The sequence below is a fragment of the Mesocricetus auratus genome, unplaced genomic scaffold, assembly GCF_017639785.1.
Source record: "Mesocricetus auratus isolate SY011 unplaced genomic scaffold, BCM_Maur_2.0 Super-Scaffold_100033, whole genome shotgun sequence".
Lineage (NCBI taxonomy): Eukaryota > Metazoa > Chordata > Mammalia > Rodentia > Cricetidae > Mesocricetus > Mesocricetus auratus.
Window position 1 is genome coordinate 4,216,750 of NW_024429213.1, and position 26,882 is coordinate 4,243,631.

At 39.1% G+C, this 26,882-nt stretch overlaps 1 long non-coding RNA gene across 1 annotated transcript; it reads right to left on the reverse strand.

The window, feature by feature from the left end:
• Positions 1-737: 737 nt before the first annotated feature.
• Positions 738-26,457, reverse strand: LOC121135249. The gene is made up of 3 exons (XR_005872446.1): positions 26,399-26,457; positions 1,592-1,714; positions 738-797 (listed from the first exon to the last, which is right to left on the reverse strand). It is a non-coding gene; the product is annotated as an uncharacterized LOC121135249 (long non-coding RNA).
• Between the last annotated feature and the right edge of the window lie 425 nt (positions 26,458-26,882).

The window sequence follows — 26,882 nt, forward strand, 5'->3', positions numbered from 1 at the left end:
TCCCAGTGGATACTGGGTTACATAAAAGTGGAAAAAGTAACACAAGCATGTAGCACTTGTGGATACAATATGACCAATTGCTTCAAGCTCCTGCTACTGTGACTTTCTTGACATGATGGACTCTTGAACTGTGAACCAGAATAAACCCTTTCTCCATTAAGTTATTTTTGTCAGGGTATTTTATATCAACATCAGAAAAGTAAATAAGACACTAGTTTTTTATGATAATAATTTAATTTAAATTAGAAACATGAGTGCTTCACATGTCAATCCCAGCCCCCTCTCCCTCCCCTCCTCCCTAGTCCCTCCACCAGCTCCTCCAGCCCCCCCACCCAATCCCCACATCATTCCCCAGGGAGGGTGAGGCCCTCCTTGGGGGGGAACCTCTTAAGTCTGTCATTTCATCCAGGGCAGGACCCAGGCCCTTCCCCATGTGTCCAGGCTGAGAGAGCATCCCTTTATTTGGAATGGGCTCCTAAAGATCATTCATAAAACATGATAAACACTGATCTACTACCCTAGGCCCCAGTGAATTCTGAGGCCTCCTCACTAACACTACATTCATGAAGTCTGGATCAGTCCCCTGTTGGCCTCTCAGGCATTAGTCTGGGATTCAAGAGCTCCCCCTTATCCAGTCAGCTGTCTTTGTGGGTTTCATCATCATGGTCTTGACCCCTTTGCTCATCAGTCCTCCATCTCTGTCACTAGGTTCCAGGAGTTCAGTTCAGTGTTTAGTTGTGGGTATCTGTCTCTGCTTCCATCAGTCACTGGATGAAGGTTTGACACTAGTTTTTGAACTATAAAACAATGCATATATAGCATTGTGAAACTATTAGCCAGCACAATCAAACAAAACACTGAAGTATTTATCTGATTATTCTTTATCAATACAAATGCAGGAGTTAGATATTGGGGTAAGAACCTGAATGACTAGAGAAGAGGCAGTAAAGGGACCAGTTACCTCCTCTCTCGGCCTCCCTCTCCCTCTCCATCTCCCTCTCTGTCTCTTCTCCCTCCTCCCCTCCCCCCTCTCTCCTCACTTCTTTATCTAAAAGGGCTAGGACTGTCTCTAAGTCCTGCCCTACTACTTCCTGTGTCTCTCTATCCTCAGTCCTACAGAATCACTATGGCTAATTTTGCTCAGCTAGTAGTTACCTTGCCCTCAGATTCAAAGAAACCTTTATTGACAGTCTCAGCCTCTCTGAGATCTGCTGCATATAACATTTAAAGTGTTTTAAGTTTTCTGTAGTGAACCATAACCATTCCTAACAGCAAAAATATGATGAGGACCCACAATGAAGATTCCACCTGGATTGTGGTAATGTGCCATTATTCTGACAAGCACCACCCAAAGATAAGCTTTGGACTGCAAATTGCTCAGAACAATTTCAAGGTGACTAGCTGAGATGGTCAAGCCTCATAGACTACTCCAGTTAGGAATTCAGATAAACCCTGAACTTTCCCATCACACAGAAACTGCACAACAGCTAGCTCTCCCAGGGCTTGACCATTCTCTCAATTTTCTTAAGGTCTCCTAAAGAAGCTGTCATGTCCAGACAACAGGAAGCAGTCTATAAAACATGATACCCACATCCCCAATAGGTGAGGTGGATGGTTTTTGTTTGTTTATCCTCATTGAGGGGGTTGATTGCAAGTTGTTATTGGTCATAGTCATGGAGGAAACTAAGCAAAGAAGATTAGAGCCAGGGATCTCCTGAAAAGAAAAGGAGAAATATAGGAATGGTAAGATAAAAGGGCAGATTATTGGACCTACTTTTAAACTTAAAAAGCAACTATTAATTTTAAATATTATACATTGGTATGGATTTTTATATTGATATAAATTTAATGTTATGTTTGTTAGAATATGCTGTATATGTTTCTTCTCTTGTTTAAGGTATTGTACCTATGCAGCTCATTTAACAATGTAATGCAAATTTCTAGTCCTTGAAAGCTATTATTACAAACTATTTAGGATAATAAAGAAATGCAGGCTAGTAGCTAGTCACCTATTACGATCACACTTGTAGTGAGGTAAGGTGTGTTTTCAGGGTCAAGCAGAGATATATTTTAGATAGACAGGTGATGTCCAAACACTCCAGAGAGGTACAGAATATGGCATTTAAGATGATTTAATAGCACAGGATTTTTTATGACAATGAGACATGTCTGCTTCTGGCATCACCAATCTACTTCAGAAAAGATGATATGTATTAAAGAAATTCCATAAGGCATTTATTTTCTTTGAGACAAAAATTAGCCACTGGGCAAGAAACTGCCCTTACCTAGATTGCTGATAGCATGCTGTCCAAATTGAACAAGCAGGACACAAAGAGACTGCTGAATTTTTCCAAGACAAGGTTGCTTCACAGAAAAGTCTGTCAGATATTCTAGGCCTGTAGGCTGAAGTTGGATGCTCCAACATTGCAGAAAAACCCTGGGTGACTGTCCAGGCAGCCAGCTACTCCTGACATTTCTATAGTTTTGGAAGTTGTTTGCTCTACACTTTCTTTTACTCAGGCAATATTATATCCTTCTTGGGTCTCTGACGAGGTTGAAGATGAGATAGTTATAGTTACAGTTTTCCTTGTTATCAAATTCAAAAAAGAAACTCACTAAAGAGAGATGTAAAGTGTATAAAGTTGAGAGACAAAAAAGCTTAAATTGTTTATCTAAGAAAATGTTTTGAGATCTAAAAAAATAGTCTTGTATTGGTAATACAAGTTAGGATAAAAAGTGAGTTAGGTACAAAACTGTGGACTCACCAAGATAGGATAGGTAATGGTATTTTCTCTGAATTTGTCAAAAGCAAATGGACTGAACATCATGAATGTAATTCTTACCTGATAATTGTATATAGTTTTACTGTGTCAGAGTTAAAATCTTTCTTTTGATTTAGACAAAAGGGGGGAATGTTGTGGAATAATCTTTTTGTACACTATGAAGAGGTGTCTTTGCCAAGGCACCTTCTAATTGGCTTAATAAAGAGCTGAATGGTCAATAGCTAGGCAAGAAATGGTTAGACAGGACTTCCAGACAGGACTTCCTGGCAGAGAGAAAATAGGAAGCGATGAATCTAGGTGAAGGAGAGATGCCAGAGGAAATGGAGAGGAAGCTGAACTGCAGGAAGAAAAGTAAAAGCTATGAGCCACGTGGCAGCAGAAAGACATTATAATATAAATTGATTAATTTAAGCTATAAGAGCTAGTTAGTAACAAACCTAAGCTAAGGCCAAGCTTTCATAACTAATAACAAGTCTCTGTGTCATGATTTTGGGGCTGGTGGTTCAAGAAAGCCTGCCTACAAAACCCTATTCAAATAACATTTTTGGTTTTTTTGTTTTGTTTTCATTTGTTTGTTTATTAGGACAAGATCTCACTCCATAGTCCCGGCTAGCCTGAAGCACTATATAGGCCAGGTTAACCTTGAATTCACAGAGTTCTGCTTGCTTCTGCCTTTCTAGTGCTAAGATTATAAGCATGCACTGCAATGTCCAGCCCACTAGTAACAGAAATTTAAAAATTAGTTTACAACAGGAAAAAAAAGCAAAGCAAAAGAAAATAGACTTCTGCTTCCAGCAAATATGGAGTGAGGGATTTATTTGCTCTTTTGTCTGAAACAAGTAAAATAACTGAACAAAATGCATAAAACTTGTTTTCAGATATTTAAGTTCTGAAAATGAAAATAAATAAGTGATCCCTGAGAAACCCTAACTCTATTAGAGTGGTACCATCTTAGTGCTAGCAAAGAGTTTCTAGGCAACATCCAAATTGTTCCCTTGAAAGTTTCAGTTGAAATTTCAAGGAATCCAAAACGACTAAAAGTTCTCAGGGAAGAGTACCAGAGCAGAAGGAAATGCTCTGGAGATTTGTCTGGGGTTCCTTTCAAGTCTTAAAATAAACAAACAAGCCAGGACCAGCATGAGTATGAAGTAGTTACTGGGGCCTACCTAGGCATGGGGGAAGGGAATTAAACAAAAATATTAATCAAGGGTGTGAGATGCGGCTCTGTAGTTAATGGCACTAGCTGTTCTTCCAGAGGAACTTGATTTGATTCCAAGCACTCACATTGTACTCACAACTTTCTGTAACTCCAGTTCCATGGAATCTTGACTTCTGTGGGCACTACACGCAAAACACTTACATAAAATAAATACAAGTTTTACAATATATTCAGCAGAACCTCTCCACATAGCCAGATAAATTGCATCCTTCTCCAGGCTGCAGCCCACTTAATCTTCCTGACCATCCCTACCATGCACCTTTTCCAACATGACAAATATAACTCAGGTCTCACATCCAGTGTCTCTACCTAACCCAACCACCCCTGCCCATGCCAAAACCAACCTCTAGGCTTCTGCCAGGACCTACCCTGCCTATTCCCAAGACAAAGGTTTAACTGGCCACCCAGGTAGATCTGCCTCTACACTCCAGGTTTCAACCAGGACATACATCCTACAATCATCCCAGTCTCCTCTGTCTACCAAGCTTCATTTCACTGCCACTGCCACTGCCAAAGTCAAGACCCAACCCACTGGCATATTCTCTCTTTGCCCCAACCTATTCTGTTCATATCAGACTTCAAATCAGACACAGGATTAATAAAATAATTCCACAGTTTCCACATGTCCAGCTCTCATGAAAAAAGGACAAGCAATATGAAAGATCTAGGTAAGCTCTACCCTCTAAAACCTTCCAGGACACAGAATTCAAAAGAACTATCATAAACATCATCACAAAATTCAAAGAATTTTAAGAGGGCACAAAGAAACCATGCGCTAAAAATAAGGAGAAAGAGCCTGAAGCAATGTATTACAAGTTCTAAAAGACCATGATGGTAAACCTAGATTAATATACCCAGCATAACTATATACTTTATTTGAATGAAAGATAAAAATGTCCTATAATATAAACAGCCCTAAAAATTTTATATCCAGCTGGGTGGAGTTAGTGAATACATCTAATCCCAACACTCAAGAGGCAGGTGGATCTCTGTAAATTTAAAGCCAGCATGGTCTACAGAGTGAGTTCCAAGACAGTCAGGGCTGTTACACAGACAAACCCTGTCTTGAAAACCAAAACCAAAATAAACAAACAAACAAAAAACAAAATATATCCAACAAACCAAACCTAAAGAAAAATTTAGGAAGCAATATTTTGGGCTGAAGAAAGGAATGAACATAGCAGAGAGACTTTGGAAAGAACGATGAAGCTGTAATTACTAAAACACTAAGTACCACTGAAAACACAAACAACAACACCAAAAATCAACAACACTATGACCACAGTTAATATAAAAATTTCAGTAATGACTTTAAATATCAACAGTTTCAATTATCTAATCAAAAGACACAGGCTGGCAGGATGGAGCAAAAAAATAAAATCAATCTATCTGTTGTCTACAATAAACACTCCTTAGCTTTAAAGATAGGCACTACATTAGAGTAAAGGAATAGGGAAAGTATGCCAATCAAATGGGACCAGGAAGCAAGTCACTATCCTAGTATCTGACAAAATAGACTTCAAACTAAAGCTAATTAGAAGAAATAAGAGATACACTTCATTCTAATCAAGGGAACAGTTAACCGAGAAGACATTTCTATCTTAAACATATGCATTGAACTCTGGTGCACCAGATTTCATAAAAAATGTACTAGTAGATTTAAAGACACAGATTAGCATCAATCACTAATAGTAAGTGGTTTCAATGACCCTCTTTCTCCAATAGACAGGTTAACTAGACAAAAAAAATAAACAGAGGAACATCAAATTTAAATTGCATAAATTCATTAATTAAATGAAATTAACAAATATCTACAGAATATTTCACCCAAACACCAAAGAATACACATACTACTCACCAGCCACACTAAAGCTTCTCTAAAATGGACCATACCCTGGCACACAAAACAAACCTTCCCAAATTAAAAAAATATAAAGCTCCTTGTATCCTATCTGACCACTATGCAATAAATCTTAAAACCAACAGTAAACAACTTTCTAGTAAATGCACAAAGTCATGGAAACTAACTCATTACTGAATGATGAATGGGTCAAAGAAGAAATCGAAAGAAATAAAATATTTCCTGGAACTAAATAAAAATGAAAACGCAATGCAACAACCTATGGAACATATTGGAAACATTCCTACAAATGAACTTTATAGCTCTAATTGCCTTCATTAAAAATCAGAAAGAACACAAATAAATGACTTAATGATGTAACCCAAAATTTTGAGAAAATAGGAATGAACTAAATCAAAACCCTGTCAATGGCAAGAAATAATAAAAGTCAGAGCAGAGATCAATGAAATAAAAACAAAGAAAACAATACAGGAATCAGCAAATCTAATAACTAGTTCTTTGAGCAGACAAACAAGACTGACAAATCTCTGGTCCAGCCAACCAAAAGAAAGAAAGAGAGGTTTCAAATTGACATAATCATAAATGATTGGCAAAATATTATAACAGATACCAAAGAAATTTGGAATATCATAAGGTAATAATTTAAAAACCTGTATTCCACTATTTCTGAAAATCTAAAAGAAATGGATGTTTCTAGATAGAGCCAAACTACAAGAATTAAACCAAGAAGTCAACAGTCTAAACAGAACCAGGAGAAATGAAGAGAATGTGAAATAATAATTAAAAAAAGAAGTCCAGAGCCAAATGGACTGATTCATAGCGGAATTTTATCAAATTTTAAAAGAAGATCTTCTTAAACAGTCTTCTTAAACAGAAAGAAAGAAAGTAGAAAGGAGGGAAGGAAGGAAGGAAGGAAGGGGAGGGGGAGGGGAGGAGGGAAGAAGGAAAGAAAGAGAGAGAAAGAAAGAATAAATACATGCAACATCCATCTATGGATGTATCACTCTAATACCAAAACAGGTAAAGTTTCCTATACACCACTAACAAAAGTACAGAAAAAGAGATCACGGACACACTCCCATTCACAATAGTTTTAAAGAAAATAAACTATCCGGGAATAAATCTAACGAAGGAAGTGAAGACCTTTCGGATGAAAACAGTGAACCTCTGAAATAAAGACATAAAGACACTGGAAAATGGAAAGACACACCACGCTCATGAATTGGCAGAATTGATATTGTGAAAATAACTATTTTACAGGTGCTATTTGCTGATTCATTGCAATACCAACCAAAATCCTTACTTCATTCTTCAATGAAATAGAAAAACTATTCTAAAATTCATATGGAACCAGAACAGAAGCCAGATAGCTGTCCAAAACAATCCTGAAGGGTAAAAAGAACCCCAGGAATTATCTTTCCATATCTCAATATATATTTCAGAGCTATGGTAATAAAAACAAAATGGCACTGGCACAAAAACATAAATGCAAAATCAAAGACCCAAACTTAAGCACACATAACTTCAGCCACATAATATTTGATAAAGATGCCAAAAATATACCCTGGAGTATGGTGATATATTATTTATGATCTATTAAAACTGGCCTGAAGATCAGAAAAGCAAAGCAGTCAGCCACTAGCTCTTACATCTACCTCAGCTCAGACCAAAGGGGCGATCCTCAAACTGCTCCCTATTTCACTGCTCCTCAGATTCACTCAGACAGCTATGCTCTCCTCAGCGTGGCTAGAGACTCTCAGACTGAATGCCTCTGCCTTTTATACTTTTCAAATCCTGGGATTAAATGCATGAGCTCTGATTCACTCTCTGGTAGTCCAGGGTGGCCTTGAACTAACAGAGATCCGTCTCCCTCTTAATCCTGAGTCCTGGGATTAAAGGTGTGTAACACCACTGCCTGATCTCTGTAGCTTGAGGCTGGCTTTGCTTTCTGAATCCTCAGGCAAACTTCAATAAATCATAAATAATATATCACCACACTGGAAAAAAGAAAGCATCATGAAGAAATGGTTCTGGGAAAATTCAATATCTGCATACAGAAAAATGAAATTAGACTCATATTGTTTAGAGCACAAAGGTCCTTGCCTTCAAAGATAAGCTCTAAGAAAGCTAGAAATACTAAATACACAGAGTGGCCTTTTCAAGAAAAGAGATGTATAATCTGTTTTACTATACAGAAGACTAGGAATAGAGGTGATTAATAGCCTTGTGATTTGTGTTATCTGAAGACTCAGGCTATACCAAGTTCCCACAATCAGGACTAGAAATACTAAATAATCTATATGACCCTTGTGTTATCTGCATGACCAAGGGCTCCCCCAAGCTCCCACAACCAGGGATGGAGGGGGATAGTAGCCCAAATGACCTCCATGCTATGTATATGACCAAGACCACACCAGGTCCTCCATATGTCCTTAAGATAATACATGTAGCCTATCTCTAGAACTCATCTTCTAATAAAAAGTGGCATGTACTTAGAGTTGAGTTTCAATGTAATTATGTTGCCTTGTGACCAGGGCATTGCATTACACCAGCAAACATTTTTCCAAACTGTACTGTGTTTAAATATGCTTAAGATAAACTGCCCGAGGTCAGATTCTACAAGTTTGAATCAGCACTTGCTCACTAGGTCATGCTGAACTGTATTTATCTCTTGCCTCTTACATATCATTCCTCTGCTGACTGTGGTATTTGCAGAGACCTCCCCACCACAGCATATCTATCACCTTGCACAAAAACTAGCTCCAAGTGGATAAAAACCTAAACATGAAATCTGCCACACTGAAACTTCTAGAAGAAAACATAAGGAGTATACTGCATGATTTTAATATAAAAAGTTACTTCCTGAGTAGGCCCACAATGACAAGTGCAGCCTCATAAAAATAAAAAAACTCATCTCCACAGCTAAAGACATAATCAACCAGGTGAAGAAGAACCCCACGGAATAGGAGAGAATCCTTGTCAGCTATACATCTGACAGAGGATTAAGATCCAGAATATGTAAAGCACTTAAGAAAGAAAAAAGAACCTATTCAAAAAATCAGCCTGAGAGCTGAACCAAGAGTTCTCAAAAAATGAAAATATGGCTAAGAAATATCTCAAAGTATGTTCATTGTTCCTAACAATTAGAGAAATGCAAATCAAAACAACTTTGAGATTTCATCTTACCCCAGTCAGAATAGCTAAAATCAAGAAAACAACAACAAATGCTGGTGAGGATGTGGGGGAAAGGGAGCAATCGTTACCTGTTGGTTGGATTGCACAGTGGTTTGGCCACTCTGGAAATCAGTGTAGAGAATTCTCAAGAAACTAAGCATAAATCTACCATGTGGCCCAGTTATACCACTACTTAACATCCTACCACACAAATATTTGCTCAGCTGTGTTCATTGTCACTGTATTCACAAATAGCCAGAAATTGGAAACATCCTGAATGTCCTTCGGCTGACAAATGGATAGTGAGAATGTAGGACATATACACTCTGGAACACTACTCAGATGTAAAATAAATTGAAATCATGAACTTTTTCAGGTAAATAGATGGAACTGGAAAAGATCATATTGACTGAGATAACCCAGACCCACAAAGACCAACATCGCATGTTCTTTCCCATCTGAGACTCTTAGCTCCAATTCTCCAGGAAAGAGTATATAACCTGAAGTAACTACAGAAACCAGGAAAGTAAAAAGGAACCATTGCACAAGGTTTGGGGAAGGGTAGAGGAGCAAAAAGGGGAATAGCAGGGTACAAGAGATCAGATTGGGGAAATGGGAAAAACAGGGTTGGGGGAGAATGCTCTAATTAGGGAGGTAAATAAAGATAAATGCAGAAGGAGAAAGGAGGGTAAAATAAATGTAAGGATATCTGAAAAAGTTAAAAGGAACTAAATAAAACTACCTATAATACATGTGTTTGTATATGCATATACATTCATAGTTTAAATGAAAATTTCCCATCTGAACAAAGAACACCCAAGAGCCATGGACTATCTAATGCAAGATACCTCCTTTTGAATTGTTGGTCAGGGATGTCCAAGAAAATTACCAAAAACATTATGGATTATTGCTGTTGCCCTTGGTTTATATGCTAGAGGTGGAAACTAAGTCCCTATTGCTAAAGATGCTAAAGATGTGCTTCAGACACAAGACCCAGAGACTCCTGAGATGTATCTAATTAGAATGAATGACTTCTCTCTGAGCAATAACTCTCATAGTACCAGAAGGAACCCTGCAAGCTTCCAAGAGAGGGCATGAACAAACAGTCCTATTCAGCCATGATGCCTATGAACCACGAGGACCAGCTTGGCACAATAACGCTAAGGGTTTAGAAGTGTCACACATACTTTTGCAGTAACTGATAGCTTTCTAATTGGAGTCAAGATCCTCTCAACAAGAAAGAAACCATGCCTGATACTAGAAACCTAGCCAATAATCCAGGGCTATGGAACTAATGGATCTTGGAGGAGAAATTACAACCACCACTTTACTATGCAGTGAGCTACTGAACTATAGATATGCCATCTCATGTACGTATTCCTAAGAATACTTGAAGAGATTAAACTATCTTTGGGGGGGCAGTAAAACTGGTCTCTGATCAGTTTGGCCAGCAAAATTCCTATGGTAAGTTGTTCTCTGGACCAACCATAAATTCCTGTGCAATGTGACCCTGAGCTAAAGTCTAATGATTTAACTGCTGTGTCTCCACTTTTTGTAAACAACACCTGCTTTCTGAAGATGTCCAGAACTGCCTTTCTGTATTTTATGTCCTTAAAAACTAGAAAAACTGGCCTGGAGAGATGGTTCAGAGGTTAAGAGCACTGGGAGATCTTCCAGAGGTCCTGAGTTCAATTCCCAGGAACCACATGGTGACTCACAACCAACTATAATGAGATCTGGCATTCTCTTCTAGAATGCAGGCATACATGCAGACAGAACACTGTATGCATAATAAATAAATAAATCTTTTTAAAACCTTGTAAAAACTGAAGGTCAAGGCTGGCAACTCTTCTTATGGTAGTCTGGCTGATGGTGAATAAAGATTCCATTTGGCTTATTTGGGCATCTTGGGAGTTTTTCTCTTCAAGTACCCAAAAGCAACTAAGCTAAGATAAACCCTGAACTCATTCTAAATGTTTTTCAGTATACCGACAGACAGGTGTGATCCTTACTGAATGAAAATAGGGATGTGGATGTTTCTAGGTATGGTTAAGGAGAGGGTTTTTTCTTAGATATTGTTAATCCCACCAAGTGAGAATAAAGACCACCACCCAAATTAAAGTCAATTAAGCAAGTTTTATTTATTATGCATTGAACTAACTCTCCAAAACGGGATTTGAGAGAGCAATATGGGTTTTCAGGGCCCCTTTTATAGGTAAAAAGATGCAAACTGGTATTTTTCAGAGGAATTTGGTAATATAAGGACTTGTCAAGCAAATTTTACAGAAGCAGATAATAGATTTGATTATAAATCATCTTGGCAGGCCTGGCGGTGGTGGAGCATGCCTTTAATCCCAGCACTCGGGAGGCAGAGGCAGGAGGATCTCTGTGAGTTTGAAGAGAAACCCTGTCTCATAAAAACTAAAAATAAATAAATAAATCATCTTGGCAGAACATATCAAGATATCTCAAGATTCCTTGGCAGAACACCTTATATTTTCAAGGTGGAATTCAGGGTATGTTCAAGGTGAGGACTCAAACCCCATAGGTTGGGGAACATGTCAAATTGCAGTAACAGGTTAAAGCAAGATGAAACTTGAATTTTGCCATAAACAGGAATGAACTTATTTTGATGTTATAACAAAATGACTTCTAACCTTAAGATGGAGTCAGACTGCTCCATAAGTATGAGGGAGAAAATAGCCAGAGGCATCTAGAAGAGTCTAAACTGAACCAGGCCATGAGAGGAAAGAGAGGGGGGAGAATGAGAAAGGAAAAGAAAGGGAGGCAATCAGATCAAGAAAGGAACCATGAGCCAAGAGACCAGGAGAGTGTATGGGCCAAGAAAGCACTTATTCAAAATGGCTGAGTAATATAGGGGGGCAGAAACTAAGAGAAGGGAAACCCAGTCACCAGGCTGGAGATGTTCAGATAAGAAGTGCTGGGAGTGTCCACAGGTACTGAGTGATACTTTTTCTAGATTCCTATGGTATCTGACATTCCAGTCTTTTCTTGATGCTAAGGGGAAATGTCATTTCTTCTGTAACTGCTTCCTGCTAAAATTGGGGCATCATTGTCAGGGTCCAGTAAAGCTAGAATGCTGATCAAAGCTAGAAAGGAAGCAAGGAGTTCAGACTAGGAAACATCTGTTTTGCTCTCTTCCTAGGTTCTGTGGGACCAGCTGGGACTAGTGAAATCCAGACAGAAGCTTTGGAGCAGTCTAGGATGCAGATTCTGAAGAAACACCAGAGTTTGGAAGGTTTGGAGCAGTTTGCAGTCTACAGTTGTTTGGAAATCTGCTGGAATAGATGTAGGCTAGGGAAATAAGGTAAAGTTAAGGACCTTATGGAAAAAATTTTATCTTGGGTATATACTTGAAATTTCCAAACCCATGGTCCTGGTAGTAGTTGGGGTGGGGTTCCCAAGACCAAGAGAAAGACAGAGAGAAAGAGATCTATCCTCAGGAATAAGCAGATGGGGAAACTTAGGCTGTTGGTTGACAGGAAAACTTTTCTGGACTCCATTTGACCTGTGATCAGTGGATCCAAGTCTCATGACTTCCTGAAGCTTACATGAATTTTTTAAGTTTGTAAAAGAGATAAGATTTTAGACATATTAGCATTGTCATTGTTTGTAATCTTTACTGAAATCTACATTGTAGAAAAAGCTTTGAGTGATAACTTTTGTGCCCAAATTCTAAACCCCCAAATCACCAAAAGGCCCATTTCGATGCAAAAGCAAAGAGTCTTTTATTATAGTTGTTTAATGAGCTAACCCCAATAGCTCGGACCTTTGATCCATCCACCAAAGCAGATGGCTGGAGAAAAATACCCTGAGAAGTCACGAGGCAGGGATCTTATAGGGCAGCTTAACAGGAGTGTTTAAGGGTACACAACAGTCTCAGGATTGGTGTGCTTCCACATTTGGATGACCTGCCCTGTGTTAATTGGCCATCTGGTTGTTATGGCCCATAGGCCCTCCCAGGGCAGTTGCTATGCTCTGCACAACACTGTTGTGCACTTGTCCATAAAGCACACCCAGACTTGCCCCGCCCCAACAGCTAACATCCGATTGGTTCCTTGCCACAAAGAGGGACTGGTTCCTTCAATAACAAAAGCTTAGGGATCCCTTAGGAGAGAGAGAGAGAGACACCCCACCTGAACCCACGGGAAGATGACCATATAAGAACACATTCAACAACAGAAAAACCAATATGACACCACCAGACTCTAGGGACTCTACACCAGCAAGACCTGAACATACCAGGGCAGATGAAGCAAAAGAGAAGGACCTTAAAAACAACTTTATGAAGTTGATAGAGGAAATGAGAAAATACCTCAAAGAAATGGGAGAAGAAAACAAATTAAAAAATAAAGGAAATGGAGGAAAAATATTCAAGAAATAAATTTCTTAAAGAAAGCAAAGAAAACCAAGAAAAAACAACTAAACAAGTGAAGGAAACAACTCAAACAGTTCAAGGTTTGAAAGCTGAAATAGAAAAAATAAAGAAAACACAGAATGAGGGAAAGCTGGAGACAGAAAAGCTGGGTAAAGGATCAGGAACTATAGATGTAAGTATAACCAATAGAATACAAAATATGAAAAAGAAAATCTCAGGTGTTGAAAACTCACTACAGGAAATAAAGTCATCAACCAAATAAAATCTTAAGTCCAACAAATCCCTAACACAAAATATCCAGGAAATATAGGACACCATGAAAAGACAAAACCTAAGAGTAATAAGTATAGAAGAAGCCAAAGAAATACAGCTCAAGGGCAAGGAAAACATATTCAACAAAATCACAGAAGATAACTTTCCCAAGCTAAAGAAGGACATGCCTATGAAAATATAAGAAGCTTACAGAACACCAAATAGACAGGACCACAAAAAAATGTCCACTCACCACATAATAATCAAAACACCAAACTTACAAAATAAAGAAAAATATTAAGAACAGCAAAGGAAAAAGTCCAAGTAACATATAAATGCAAACCTATCAGAATTATATCTGACTTTTCAATAGAAACTCTGAAACCCAGAGGTTCTAGATAGATGTTCTACAAATGCTAAGGGACCATGGATGACAATCCAGACTACTATACTCAGCAAAGCTTTCAATCACTATAGATGGAGAAAACAAGATATTCCATGACAAAACCAGATTTAAACTATATATATCCACAAATCCAGCCCTAAAGAAAGTTCTGGAAGGAAAACTCAAACACAATGAAGTCGACTGTGTCCTTTGCCTTATAGAAGCTTTTTAGTTTCATGAGGTCCCATTTGTTAATTGTCGATCTCAGTGTCTGTGCCACTGGTGTTATGTTCAGGAAGTGGTCTCCTGTACCAACTCGTTGAAGAGTATCTCCCATTTTCTCTTCTAAGAGTTTCAGTATGGCTGGATTTATGTTGAGATCTTTGATCCATTTGGACTAAAGTTTTGTACAAGGCTATAAACATGGATCTATCTGCAGTCTTCTGCAGACCAGTACCCAGTCATGCCAGCACCATTTGTTGAAGATGCTTTCTTTTTTCCATTGTATAGTTTTAGCTTCTTTGTCAAAAATCAAGTGTTCATAGGTGTGTGGGTTAAAATCAGGGTTTTCAATTTGGTTCCATTGGTCTACCTGCCTATTTTTGTGCCAATATCAAGCTGTTTTCAGGACTATAGCTCTATAATAGAGCTTGAAGTCAGGTATGGTGATGCCTCCTGAAGTTCCTTTATTGTATAGGGTTGTTTTGGCTATCCTGGGCCTTTTGTTTTTCCATATAAAGTTGATTAATGTTCTTTCCAGGTCTGTGAAGAATTGTGCCAGAATTTTGATAGGGATTGCATTGAATCTGTAGAAATCTGTAGACTGCTTTTGGCAAGATTGCCATTTTTATTATGTTGATCCTACCAATCCAAGAGCATGGGAGATCTTTCCATTTTCTGGTATCCTCTTTGATTTCTTTCTTTAAAGACTCAAAGTTCTTTCCATACAGGTTTTTAACTTCCTTGGTTAACATTATCCCCAGATATTTGATGCTGTTTATGGCTACTGTAAAAGGTGAGGTTTCTCTAATTTCTTTCTCAGTCACTTCATCGTCTGCATATAATAGGGCCACTGAATTTTTTTGAGTTTACCTTGTATCCTGCCACTTTGCTGAAGGTGTTTATCAGCTGTAGGAGTTCCCTTGCAGAGTTCTTTGGGTCACTTATGTAAACTATCATATCATCTGCAAATAGTGAAAGCTTGACTTCTTCTTTTCCTATTTGTATCCCCTTGATCTCCTTTTGTTGCCTTATTGTTGTAGCTAGAACTTCAAGCACAGTACTGAAGTACAATATTGAAGAGATAAGGAGAGAGTGGACAGTCCACAGAATAGGAAAAGACATTTACTAACCCCACATTTGACAGAGGGCTAATCTCCAAGATTTACAAAGAACTCAAGAAGCAAGTCTCCAAAACAACAAAGGACCCAATTAAAAGGTGGGGTACAGAACTAAACAGAGAATTCTCAATAGAGGAGGCTAAAATGGCCAAGAGACACTTAAGAAAGTGCTCAACATCCTTAGCCATCAGGGAAATGCAAACCTAAACAACTTTGAGATACCATCTTACTCCTGTCAGAATGGCTAAAATCAAAAACACCAAAGACAATTTATGCTGTAGAGGATGTGGAGAGAGGGGAACATTCCTCCACTGCTGGTGGGAGTGCCAACTCGTACACCCACTTTGGAAATCAGTATGGAGATTCCTCAGGAAAATGGGAATCAATCTACCACAAGACCCAGCAATTCCACTCTTAGGCATATATCCAAAAGAGGCAAATTCATACAACAAGGGCATCTGCTCCACTATGTTCATAGAAGCATTATTTGTAGTAGCCAGAACCTGGATGCAACCTAGATGCCCCTCAACTGAACAGTGGATAGAGAAAATGTAGTACATTTACACAATGGCGTATTACACAGCATAAAAAAAACAATGGAATCTTGAAATTTGCAGGTAAATGGATAGCACTGGAAGAAACCATCCTGAGTGAGGTAAGCCAGTCACAAAAAGACAAACATGGTATGTACTCACTCATATATGGATTTTAGACATGGATCAGGAGAGTGCCAGTCTGCACCTCCACTGACAGAGATTCTAGGAAACAGGAAAGAACCTAAAAGATATGTATGGTACCCAAGAGAAGAGAAATGAGGCAAGATCCTCTGAAAAGATGGGGAACAGGCGAGGGGTGGGAGGAAGGGAAGCTGGGAAATAGAGAGGGGGAGAAGAGGAAGAGAGAGTAGGTCATGGGGGAACAGGAAGGTTGACTAGGGGGTAGGATAGGGGGAAGAGGGAATCATAGGTTAGAAGACAGATCAGGCACCATTGTGACTTCCAGTGATCTAAAGGGATAACACCAATTGGCAAGCTAAGCAATAGTGGAGAGACCACCTCGAATGCCCATTCCTGATAATGAACTTGATGTCTATAACCATCCTGGAGCCTTCATCCAGTGACCGATGGAAGCAGAGGCAAACACCCACAGTTAAACACTGAACTGAACCCAAGGAACCCAGCAACAGAGAGGAGCGGTGAGCAAATTGGCAAAGAATGGGCTGGCAAAACCAGCAGAGACAGCTGATCTGAACAGGGGAGAGCTCTTGGACCCCAGACCGACAGCTGGGAGGCCAGCATGGGACTGATCTGGACCCCCTGAATGTGAGAGTCAGTGAGGAGGCCTGGGCAACCTATGGGGTCCTGAGCAGTGGATCAGTGTTTGTCCCTCGAATACTAACAGATATCGTGTGTCCATAACACAAAGAGGGATATTCTCTCAGCCTGGACTCTTAGGGGAGTGCCTGGACCCTACCCAGAGTGAAGTGACAGACTCTTGATATCCCCTATGTGGATGGAATTGGCAATAGGGTGGGAGGATGGGGCGGATGGGAGGGTGCGGGAGGAGAGGAGGGAGAGGGAACTGGGATTGACATGTAAAACAAGCTATTTAAAATTAAAATAATAAAAAATGTTTTTTAAAAATGAAGTTAACTACACTCATAAAAACATAGGCAATAGATAATCTCACCTTATGAAAAGCCAGAAGACCCAGGGGAAAGGAGTGGGTATTGGGTGGGTGGTGGGAGGGGGTGGGAGGAAGGGAGGGAAAGGGAGAGGGACATGAGATTGACATGTGAAGAAACCTTGTTTCTAATTTGAATTTAAATTTAAAAATAACATTTTTTAATAAAAAAAAGAAAATTTGTTGCTCTTACAGAGGACTTGAGTTTGCTTTGCAATACCCACAGAGTGACTTACAACCTTTTATATTTTCAGTTTCAGGAGCTCTGAAGTCCTTTTCTGGGTACCACAGGCACCAGGAACAGACAAGGTGAATATATATTCATGCAGGTAGACACTCACACACATAAAAATAAATCTAAAATAATTACAAACCTCTGTCTACTCTTTGTTGTCATTACATGTGTCTATGCATCATGATGAAATATACTGGTTCCTCTCCAAATAACTTTAAGCACATCAAAGAGTGTTCTTTTTATCATGTATATACTTTTATGTTTTGTTTCTGATTTTTTAATTTAAATTAGAAACCAGCTTGTTTCACATGTCAATCCCAGTTCCTTCTCCCTCCCCTCCTCCCCCACCCACTCCAACACCCCTAGCCCCCCACCCAATCCTCATTTCACTACCCAGGGAGGGTGAGGCCCTCCATGGTGGATCTCCAGAGTCTGTCATTTCATCCAGGGCAGGGCCTAGGCCCTCCCCAATGTGTCCATGATGAGAGAGCATTCGTCCATGTGGAATGCGCTCCCAAAGTCCATTCATAGCCAGGGATAAATACTGATCTTCTACCTGAGGCCCCATAGATTGCCAAGGTCTCTTCACTGACACCCAAATTTAGAGGGTCTGATAAGTCCCATGCTAGCCTCTCAGCTATCAGTCTGGGGTCCAAGGGCTGGATCCCCCTTGTTCAGGTCAGCTGTTTCTATGGGTTTCACCAGTCTGGTCTTGACCCCTTAATCATCACTCCTCCCTCTCTGCAACTGGGTTCCAAGAGTTCAGTTCACTGTTTAGCTGTGGGTGTCTGCCTCTGCTTCCATCAGCCATAGATGAAGGCTCTAGGATGGCATATAAGGTAGTCTTCAATCTCATTATTGGGGAAAGGCTTTAAAAGTAGCCTCTCCACTATTGCTTAGATTGTTAGTTGGTGTCATCCTTGTAGATCTCTGGAAATCACACTAGTGCCAGATCTCTCCTCAAACCTATAATGACTCCCTCTATTATGATATCTCTCATCTTGTTCTCCTCTGTTTTTCCCCTGACTCAAACTTCCTGCTCCCCCATGTCCTCCTCTCCCCCTCTCTTTTTCCCAGATCCCTTTCCCCTCCCCTCATGCTCCCAATCTGCCCAGGAGATCCTGTCCCATTTAGAATCTGGGAAAACAATACAAAGAATCATGTATGTGCTTTTATTGATTACAAAAGTCTTTATACATGTTTATTTTCCTTACTACCTTAAAAAGGAAGATATTGGGGGAGTCCAGGGAAGCAGCTGTTCCTGCAGCAGCATCAGGTAAACAGGCTGGCTTCCCAGCCTGTGTTCCAGTACCTGCAGATTGCCTGGGAACTGCACAGAGCTCCCAATCCCGGCGGGAGCCAAGCACCCCAGATTCCAGGTCTTCTCTTCCGCCAACGAGACCAGGAAACCAGAGGAGCCAGGGAGACCAGTTGAGTAGCGGTTCTGGATCAGGTACAACAGGACCCAGCATAGGGTCCAGGGGACCAGGCAGGAGGCTAAGCGCCCCAGATTCCTGTTCTTCTTCTCCACCCCAGGGGCCAGCACTTGGACAAGGAATAGAAGAACCACCAGATTATTGGACTTGCTAGCACCCACCAAAAGGCAACTCTGGTCCCCAGACCAGTAAGGGGCTCTTTCTGCACCCACTAGAAGAAGAGATGGGAAAGAGACAATACAAAAACACACTCAGCAACAGAAAAACAAATATGACACCGCCAGATTCTAGAGACTCTACACCAGCAAGACCCCAACATTCCAATGCGAACGAAGCAGAAGAGAACGACCTTAAAAGCACTTTCATGAAAATGATAGAGGCCCTAAAAGAGGATATAGGAAAATCCCTCAAAGAAATGGAAGAAAAAACAAACCAAAAAATGCAAGAAATGGAAGAAAAAACAAACCCAAAAATGCAAGAATTGGAAGAAAAAACAAACCAAAAAAGGCAGGAAATGGAAGAAGAAACGAAGCAAAAAATGCAAGAAATGGAAGAAAAAACAAAGCAAAAAATGCAAGAATTGGAAGAAGAAACATACCAAAAAAGACAGGAAATGGAAGAAGAAACAAAGAAAAAAATGCAAGAAATGGTAGAAAAAACAAAGCAAAAAATGAAAAAAAATGGAAGAAGAAACAAACCAAAAAAGGCAGTAAATGGAAGAAGAAACAAAGCACAAAATGCGAGAAATGGAACAAAAAGCAAACCAAAAAATGCAAGAAATGGAAGAAAAAACAAACCAAAAAATTCATAAAAGGCAACAAATGGACGAAAAGATAAACAGAAAATTGCAAGAAGCAATGCAAACACTGCAAGGGTTGAAAACTGAAATAGAGACATTAAAAAAACACAATCTGAAGAAAGGCAGAAAATAGAAAAGCTGGACAGTCGGGCACTACCGATACAAGCATTACCAACAGAATAGAAGAGATGGAAGAGAGAATCTCAAGTGTTGAAGATACACTAGGAGAAATGGATTTATCAACCAAAGAAAACCTTAAATCCAACAAATCCTTAACACAAAACATCCAGGAATATAGGACACCATGAAAAGACCAAACCTAAGAATAATAGGTATAGAAGAAGGAGAAGAAATCCACCTCAAAGGGGCAGAAGGCATATTCAACAAAATCATAGAAGAAAACTTTCCCAACCTTAAGAAAGACATGCCAATGAAGGTACAAGAAGCCTACAGAACACCAAATAGAGTGGACCACAAAAAAAAAATTCCCTCGCCATATAATAATCAAGACCCCAAACATACAGAATAAAGAAAGAATATTAAGAGCAGCTAAGGAAAAAGGTCAAGTAACATATAAAGGCAGACCTATCAGAATTACACCTGATTTCTCCATGGAAACTCTGAAAGCCAGAAGGTCCTGGATAGATATTCTGCCTACACTAAGAGACCATGGATGCCAGCCCAGACTACTATACCCGGCAAAGCTCTCAATCACTATAGACGGAGAAAACAAGATATTCCATGACAAAACTAGATTCAAGCAATATGTGTCCACTAACCCAGCCCTACAGAAAATTTTGGAAGGAAAACTCCAACCCAAGGAAGCTAACTACAACCAGAAAAACATAGGCATTAGAGAATCCCTCTCTACCAACAGCCAAAAGAACAAAGGGGTGAAATTCCACACATAATTCCACCAACAACAACCATTGCAAATCGAAGAAGGATGAGCAATCAATGGTCATTAATATCCCTCAATATTAATGGCCTTAACTCACCCATAAAAAGACACAGGCTAGCAGAATGGATTCGAAGACAGAACCCTTCCTTCTGCTGCATACAAGAAACACACCTCACCCTCAAAGACAGATATTACCTGAGAGTTGAAGGTTGGGAAAAATTTTTTTCAATCAAATGGACCCAAGAAACAAGCAGGGGTAGCAATCCTAATATCTAACAAACTAGACTTTAAAATAAAATCAATCAAAAGAGATGAAGGAGGTCATTACATACTCATCACAGGTGAAACCCACCAAGATGAAGTTTCAATTCTGAACATCTATGTCCCAAATACAAAGGCATCCACATTCGTTAAAGAAACATTATTAGAACTTAAATCTCATCTAAAGCCCCACACAGTTATAGTGGGAGAATTCAACACACCAGTCTCACCACTAGACAGGAATACCAGACAGAAACTCAACAAAGAAGCAAAGGGTCTAATAGAAGTAATGACCCAACTGGGATTAACAGATATCTATATAACATTTCATCCACATAAAAAAGAATATACCTTCTTCTCACCACCACATGGAACGTTCTCAAAAATCGACCACATACTTGGCAACATATCAAACCTCAGCAGCTACAAAAAAAATTGGAATAACTCCATGCATCTTATCAGACCACCATGCTTTAAAATTAGAATTCAACAACAACACAAATTGCAGAAAACCTACAAACTCATGGAAATTGAATAATGCTCAACTGCACCATCCCTGGGTCAAAGAGGAAATAAAAAAAGAAATTAAAGACTTCCTCGAATTCAATGAGAATGAAGACACAACATACCTAAACCTATGGGACACTTTGAAAGCAGTGCTAGGGGGAAGTTCATAGCACTAAGTGCTCACATTAAGAAACAGGAGAACAGTTATACCAGAGAATTAACATCACAGCTGAAAGCTCTAGAACACAAAGAAGCAAACTCCCCCAGGAGGAGTAGACACCAGGAAATAATCAAATTGAGGGCTGAAATCAATAAAGTAGAAACCAGGAAAACAATACAAAGAATGCAATGAAGAGTTGGTTCTTTGAGAAAATCAACAAGATAGACAAACCTTTGTCCAAACTTACCAAACAACAGAGAGTGAACACACAAATTAACGAAATCAGAAATGAAAAGGGGGACATAACAACAGACTCTGAGGAAATCCATAGAATCATTAGGTCATACTTTGAAAACCTGTACTCCACAAAATTCGAAAATTTAAAGGAAATGGATGACTTCCTGGATAGCTATTACTTGCCAAAACTAAATCAAGAACAGATAAGCAATTTAAATAGACCTATAACCCCTATGGAAATAGAAGCAGTCATCAAAAGTCTCCCAACCAAAAAAAGTCCAGGTCCAGATGGCCTCAGTGCAGAATTCTACCAGAAATTCAAAGAACAGCTTATACCAATTCTTCTCAAAGTGTTCCACACAATAGAAGCAGAAGGGTCTTTGCCAAACTCTTTCTATGAGGCTTCAATAACCTTGATCCCCAAGCCACACAAAGATACAACTAAGAAAGAGAACTTCAGACCAATATCCCTCATGAACATTGATGCTAAAATACTCAATAAAATACTGGCAAATCGGATCCAAGAACACATCAAAACAATCATTCACCACGATCAAGTAGGTTTCATCCCAGGGATGCAGGGATGGTTCAACATACGAAATTCCATCAACGTAATCCACCATATAAACAAGCTGAAAAACAAAAATCACATGATCATCTCACTAGATACTGAAAAAGCCTTTGACAAAATCCAACGCCCCTTCATGATAAAGGTCTTGGAGAGATCTGGGATAACAGGGACATACTTAAACATAATAAAAGCTATATACAGTAAACCAACAGCCAACATCAAACTAAATGGACAGAAACTCAACACAATTCCTCTAAAATCAGGAATAAAACAAGGCTGTCCACTCTCTCCATACCTTTTCAACATGGTACTTGAAGTTCTAGCTATTGCCATACGACAACAAAGGGGGATCAAGGGGATACAAATTGGGAAGGAAGAAGTCAAACTTTCACTGTTTGCAGACGATATGATAGTTTACATCAATGACCCAAAGAACTCTACCAGGGAACTCTTACAGCTGATTAACACCTTCAGCAAAGTGGCAGGCTACAAGATCAACTCAAGAAAATCAGTAGCCCTACTATATACAGATGATAAAAGGGCTGAAAAAGAAATCAGAGAAACATCACCCTTTACAATTGCCACAAACAACATAAAATACCTTGGGGTAACGCTAACCAAACGAGTGAAAGACCTGTATCGTAAGAACTTTGAATCTTTAAAGAAAGAAATTAAAGAAGCCCTCAGAAAATGGAAAGATCTCCCATGATCTTGGATAGGTAGGATCAATGTAGTAAAAATGGCAATCCTGCCAAAAGCAATCTACAGATTCAATGCAATCCCCATTAAAATCCCAGCACAATTCTTCACAGACCTTGAAAGAACAATAATCAATTTTGTATGGAAAAACAAAAGACCCAGGATAGCCAAAACAACCCTGTTCAACAAGGCAACGTCCGGAGGCATCACCATCCCTGACCTCAAGCTCTATTATAGAGCTATAGTCCTGAAAACAGCTTGGTATTGGCACAAAAATAGACAGGTAGACCAGTGGAATCGAATTGAAACCCCGGGTATTAACCCACACACGTATGAACATCTGATCTTTGACAAAGAAGCTAAAAATATACAATGGAATAAAGAAAGCATCTTCAACAAATGGTGCTGGCATACCTGGAGACTGGCATGTAGAAGAATGCGGATCAATCCATGTTTATCGCCATGCACAAAACTTAAATCCATAGAGAGAAAATGTGGTACATTTACACAATGGAGTACTATTCAGCAGAAAAAAACAATGGAATCATGAGATTCGCAGCCAAATGGATGACACTAGAAGAAACCATTCTGAGTGAGGTAACCCAGTCACAAAAAGAGAAACATGGCATGTACTCTCTCATATATGGATTTTAGACATAGATCTGGGGAGTGCCAGCCTACAATCCTATGGCCAGAGGGTCTGGGAAACAGAAACTTCATTTAGTGGCTGATCGAAGAAGAGGCAGACTCCCTCGGTTAAGTACTGAGCTGAACTCAAGAAAGCCAGTAACAGAGAGGGAGGACTGATGATCAAAGGGATTAAGACTGGGCTGGTTTAACCCCCAGAAACAGCTGACCAGACAAAGGTTAACTCTTGAATCCCAGGCATCAGCCTGGGAATCCAGCATGGGACTGATCAAGACCCCCTGAATGTGGGTGTCAGTGAGGAGGCCTAGGGAATCTATTGAGCCTTGGGCAGCAGATCAGTACCCATCCCAAGTATACACACGGACTTTGGACTCCCATAGAACAATGTGAGGTGCACTCTCACCCTGAACTCTTGGGGAAGGGTCTAGGCCCTGCCCTATATGAAATGACAGACTATGGACACCCCCATGGAGGGCCTCACCCTCCCTGGGGGAATGAGGGGATAATGGGGGGGGCACGGGAGGAGGGGAGGGAAAGGGAGAGGGACCTGGAACTGACTTGTGAAGCAACCTTGTTTCTTATCTAAATTTAAACTGGAAAATAAAATAAAAAAGGACGATATTGATGTAATTACATATATCAAGGACAATATTTGTGGATTTTCATATTTTTTTCTATAACCATACAAAGTTATGCACCAAATTTTAAAATATTTTCTCAATGCAAATGAGCCAAATCAGATTCCAAATTAAGCTGTCATAAAACAATAAATTTATTTTTAAATGGTAGCATCTATTAATTAATAATTCTTTTGATGAAATGCCTCAATATTCCTTTTCTCATTGGCAAGTAACAGGATGATTTAGCTTCTGAGAGACTTGTATGCACCATATTCTGTGTGATTTTGGTCACTTTTGTTGTCTTAGCTTTCATTTTTTCAATTTCTAGACTTATTTAATTAATTATATGTAGTATGTAGAGTGTTTTTTAGAAATATAAAAGATAATGGCTCCCATTATTTTGAGGGGGAGGAGGTTGATGATGAAGGGTATTTTATAAATGCTTAGTTATTTCAATTATTCCAATGGATGTCCATTTTGCTATTGGTTTGTCCTCTCACATGTGGCCATATGGTCTGTTTCTTGTGGTTTAAATATACCATCAATTCTAAAATTCAAAATTCACTGACTCTGTAACTTGCACCATCGTCACATTATCAGGTTCTATTTGCCATCCTGGATTCCTGCTTTTCTAAGTAATGTTAAAAAAATTAATTATGTTGTACTTTCTATTGTTTTAAAGCACTTTTAGCTATGAAAGAATACTGCTGCTTTGTTTCTGCTTATAGTTTCAATTACCTGATGTTGGAATAAAAATGCATGTTTGCACTGTGGAAGGGGCCCTATAATTATTCCACCACCCCTGTTTGTGGCTGCTTATTAGTATGCTCCCCATTGTTTGTCTTGCTTCCACCTCAAATGCTAATTTTAGAGTCCCATTTTCATTATGGAGCACCTGTACAAAAATGTCTAACAATAAGTATACGAGACATCTTGAATCTGTCATGTTTCCCACTTTCCTAATAAGCTCATAACAAAAATCAGTAAATCACTCATTTCATTAGTTATCACTAGTTTCAGTTAACATTCAGACAATGTAAACCGAAGGAGAAGTTGAAAGATTTAAGCAGTTTTCTGAGTAAATGTTACATTTGTAAATATTTAGCACTAACATTTTTTCCAGTTTTCAAGCAAAACTCACAGTTTGCTTAAAATACACAGGTACTATAATTGAGGTCAAAGAGGTCATCTTTTTGTTTGAATCATGTACATAATTGCTTCAATTCTCCACTTCACTTTGTATAAAGTAAGTAATTGAGTGAAATTTCAACTGAACATTTTACTGAAAAAAAATTCAAAAATTAAAAAAAAAGAAAAGCCAAAAAGAGGGGAAATCCACACACAACACCACCAACAACAAAAAAAATCCAAAACAAACAAGAATTAACAATCAGTGGTCATTACTATCCCTCAATATCACTGGTCTTAAATTGCCTATAAAAAGACACAGGTTAACAGAATGGATACGAAGACAGAATCCATCCTTCTGCTGCATACAAGAAACAGACCTCAACTTCAAAGACAGACATTGCCTCAGAGTAAAGAGTTTTGAAAAGATTTTCCAATCAAATGGACCCAAGAAACAAGCAAGTGTAACAATCCTAATATCTAACAAATTAGACTTCAAACTAAAATCCATGAAAAGAGATGAAGAAGGTCATTTCATATTCATCACAGGAAAATTTCATCAAGATGAAGTCTCAATTCTGAACATCTATGACCCAAATATGAAGGCAACCACATTCATAAAAGAAACATTACTAAAGCTCAAATCACAAATAAAGCCTTACACACTTACAGTGGGAGACTTCAACACCCCACTCTCACCACTAGACAGGACCACCAGACAGAAACTTAACAAAGAAACAAAGGAACTGACAGAAGTTTTGACCCAATTGGGTTTAACAGACATCTATAGAACATTCCATCCAAACACAAAAGAATATACCTTCTTCTCAGTGCCACATGGAACCTTTCCTAAAATCGACCACATACTCAAAAACGTAGCATACCTCAACAGATACAAAAAAAATGGAACAACCCTGTAAAGAGAAGCTTTTTCCTTGAGAGAAGCCTTCCCGCCAGCCTGGTTCTAGAGCCACATCAGTCCCAAATAAACACACAGGAGGCTATATTAATGATGAAGCTGTTGGCCTTGCTTGTTTCTTGCTGGCTAGCTCTGATTTAAGTAATTACCCCATAATTGTTAATCTAAGTATTTCTCTTACCGGAGAACTTTCCGTGCTTCCTACCCCATGGCGTTACATCTTGACTCTCTGTGTTTCTCCTTCCCAGAGTATTCCTGGACTCCTAGTCCCATCTATCTAGATTCCTATTGGCCAGCAGTGCTTTATTGAAACAGGACTTCCCCAACATCTCCTCTTTTCTGTTTAAACAAAAGAAAGGTCTTAACTTTAACATAGTCAAATTGTATATAACAGAACAGTTATCAAATAAGAACATAGTTACAATATTTTAGCAAGATTTAAAGAAAATATCATCCATACCATCCTTGTGAGTCCAAAGTTTTATATGTAGCTTATCTCTTATCATAACTAAGGAAAACTATAATTATAACTATCTGTCTTCAACTCTATCAAAGACCTCAGAAGGATAATATGTAAACACTAGAACTGACAGAGACATCTTACTGCCTGGACAGTCACCCGAAGTTCCTCTGTAACGTTGGGGCACCCATCTTCAGCCCATAGG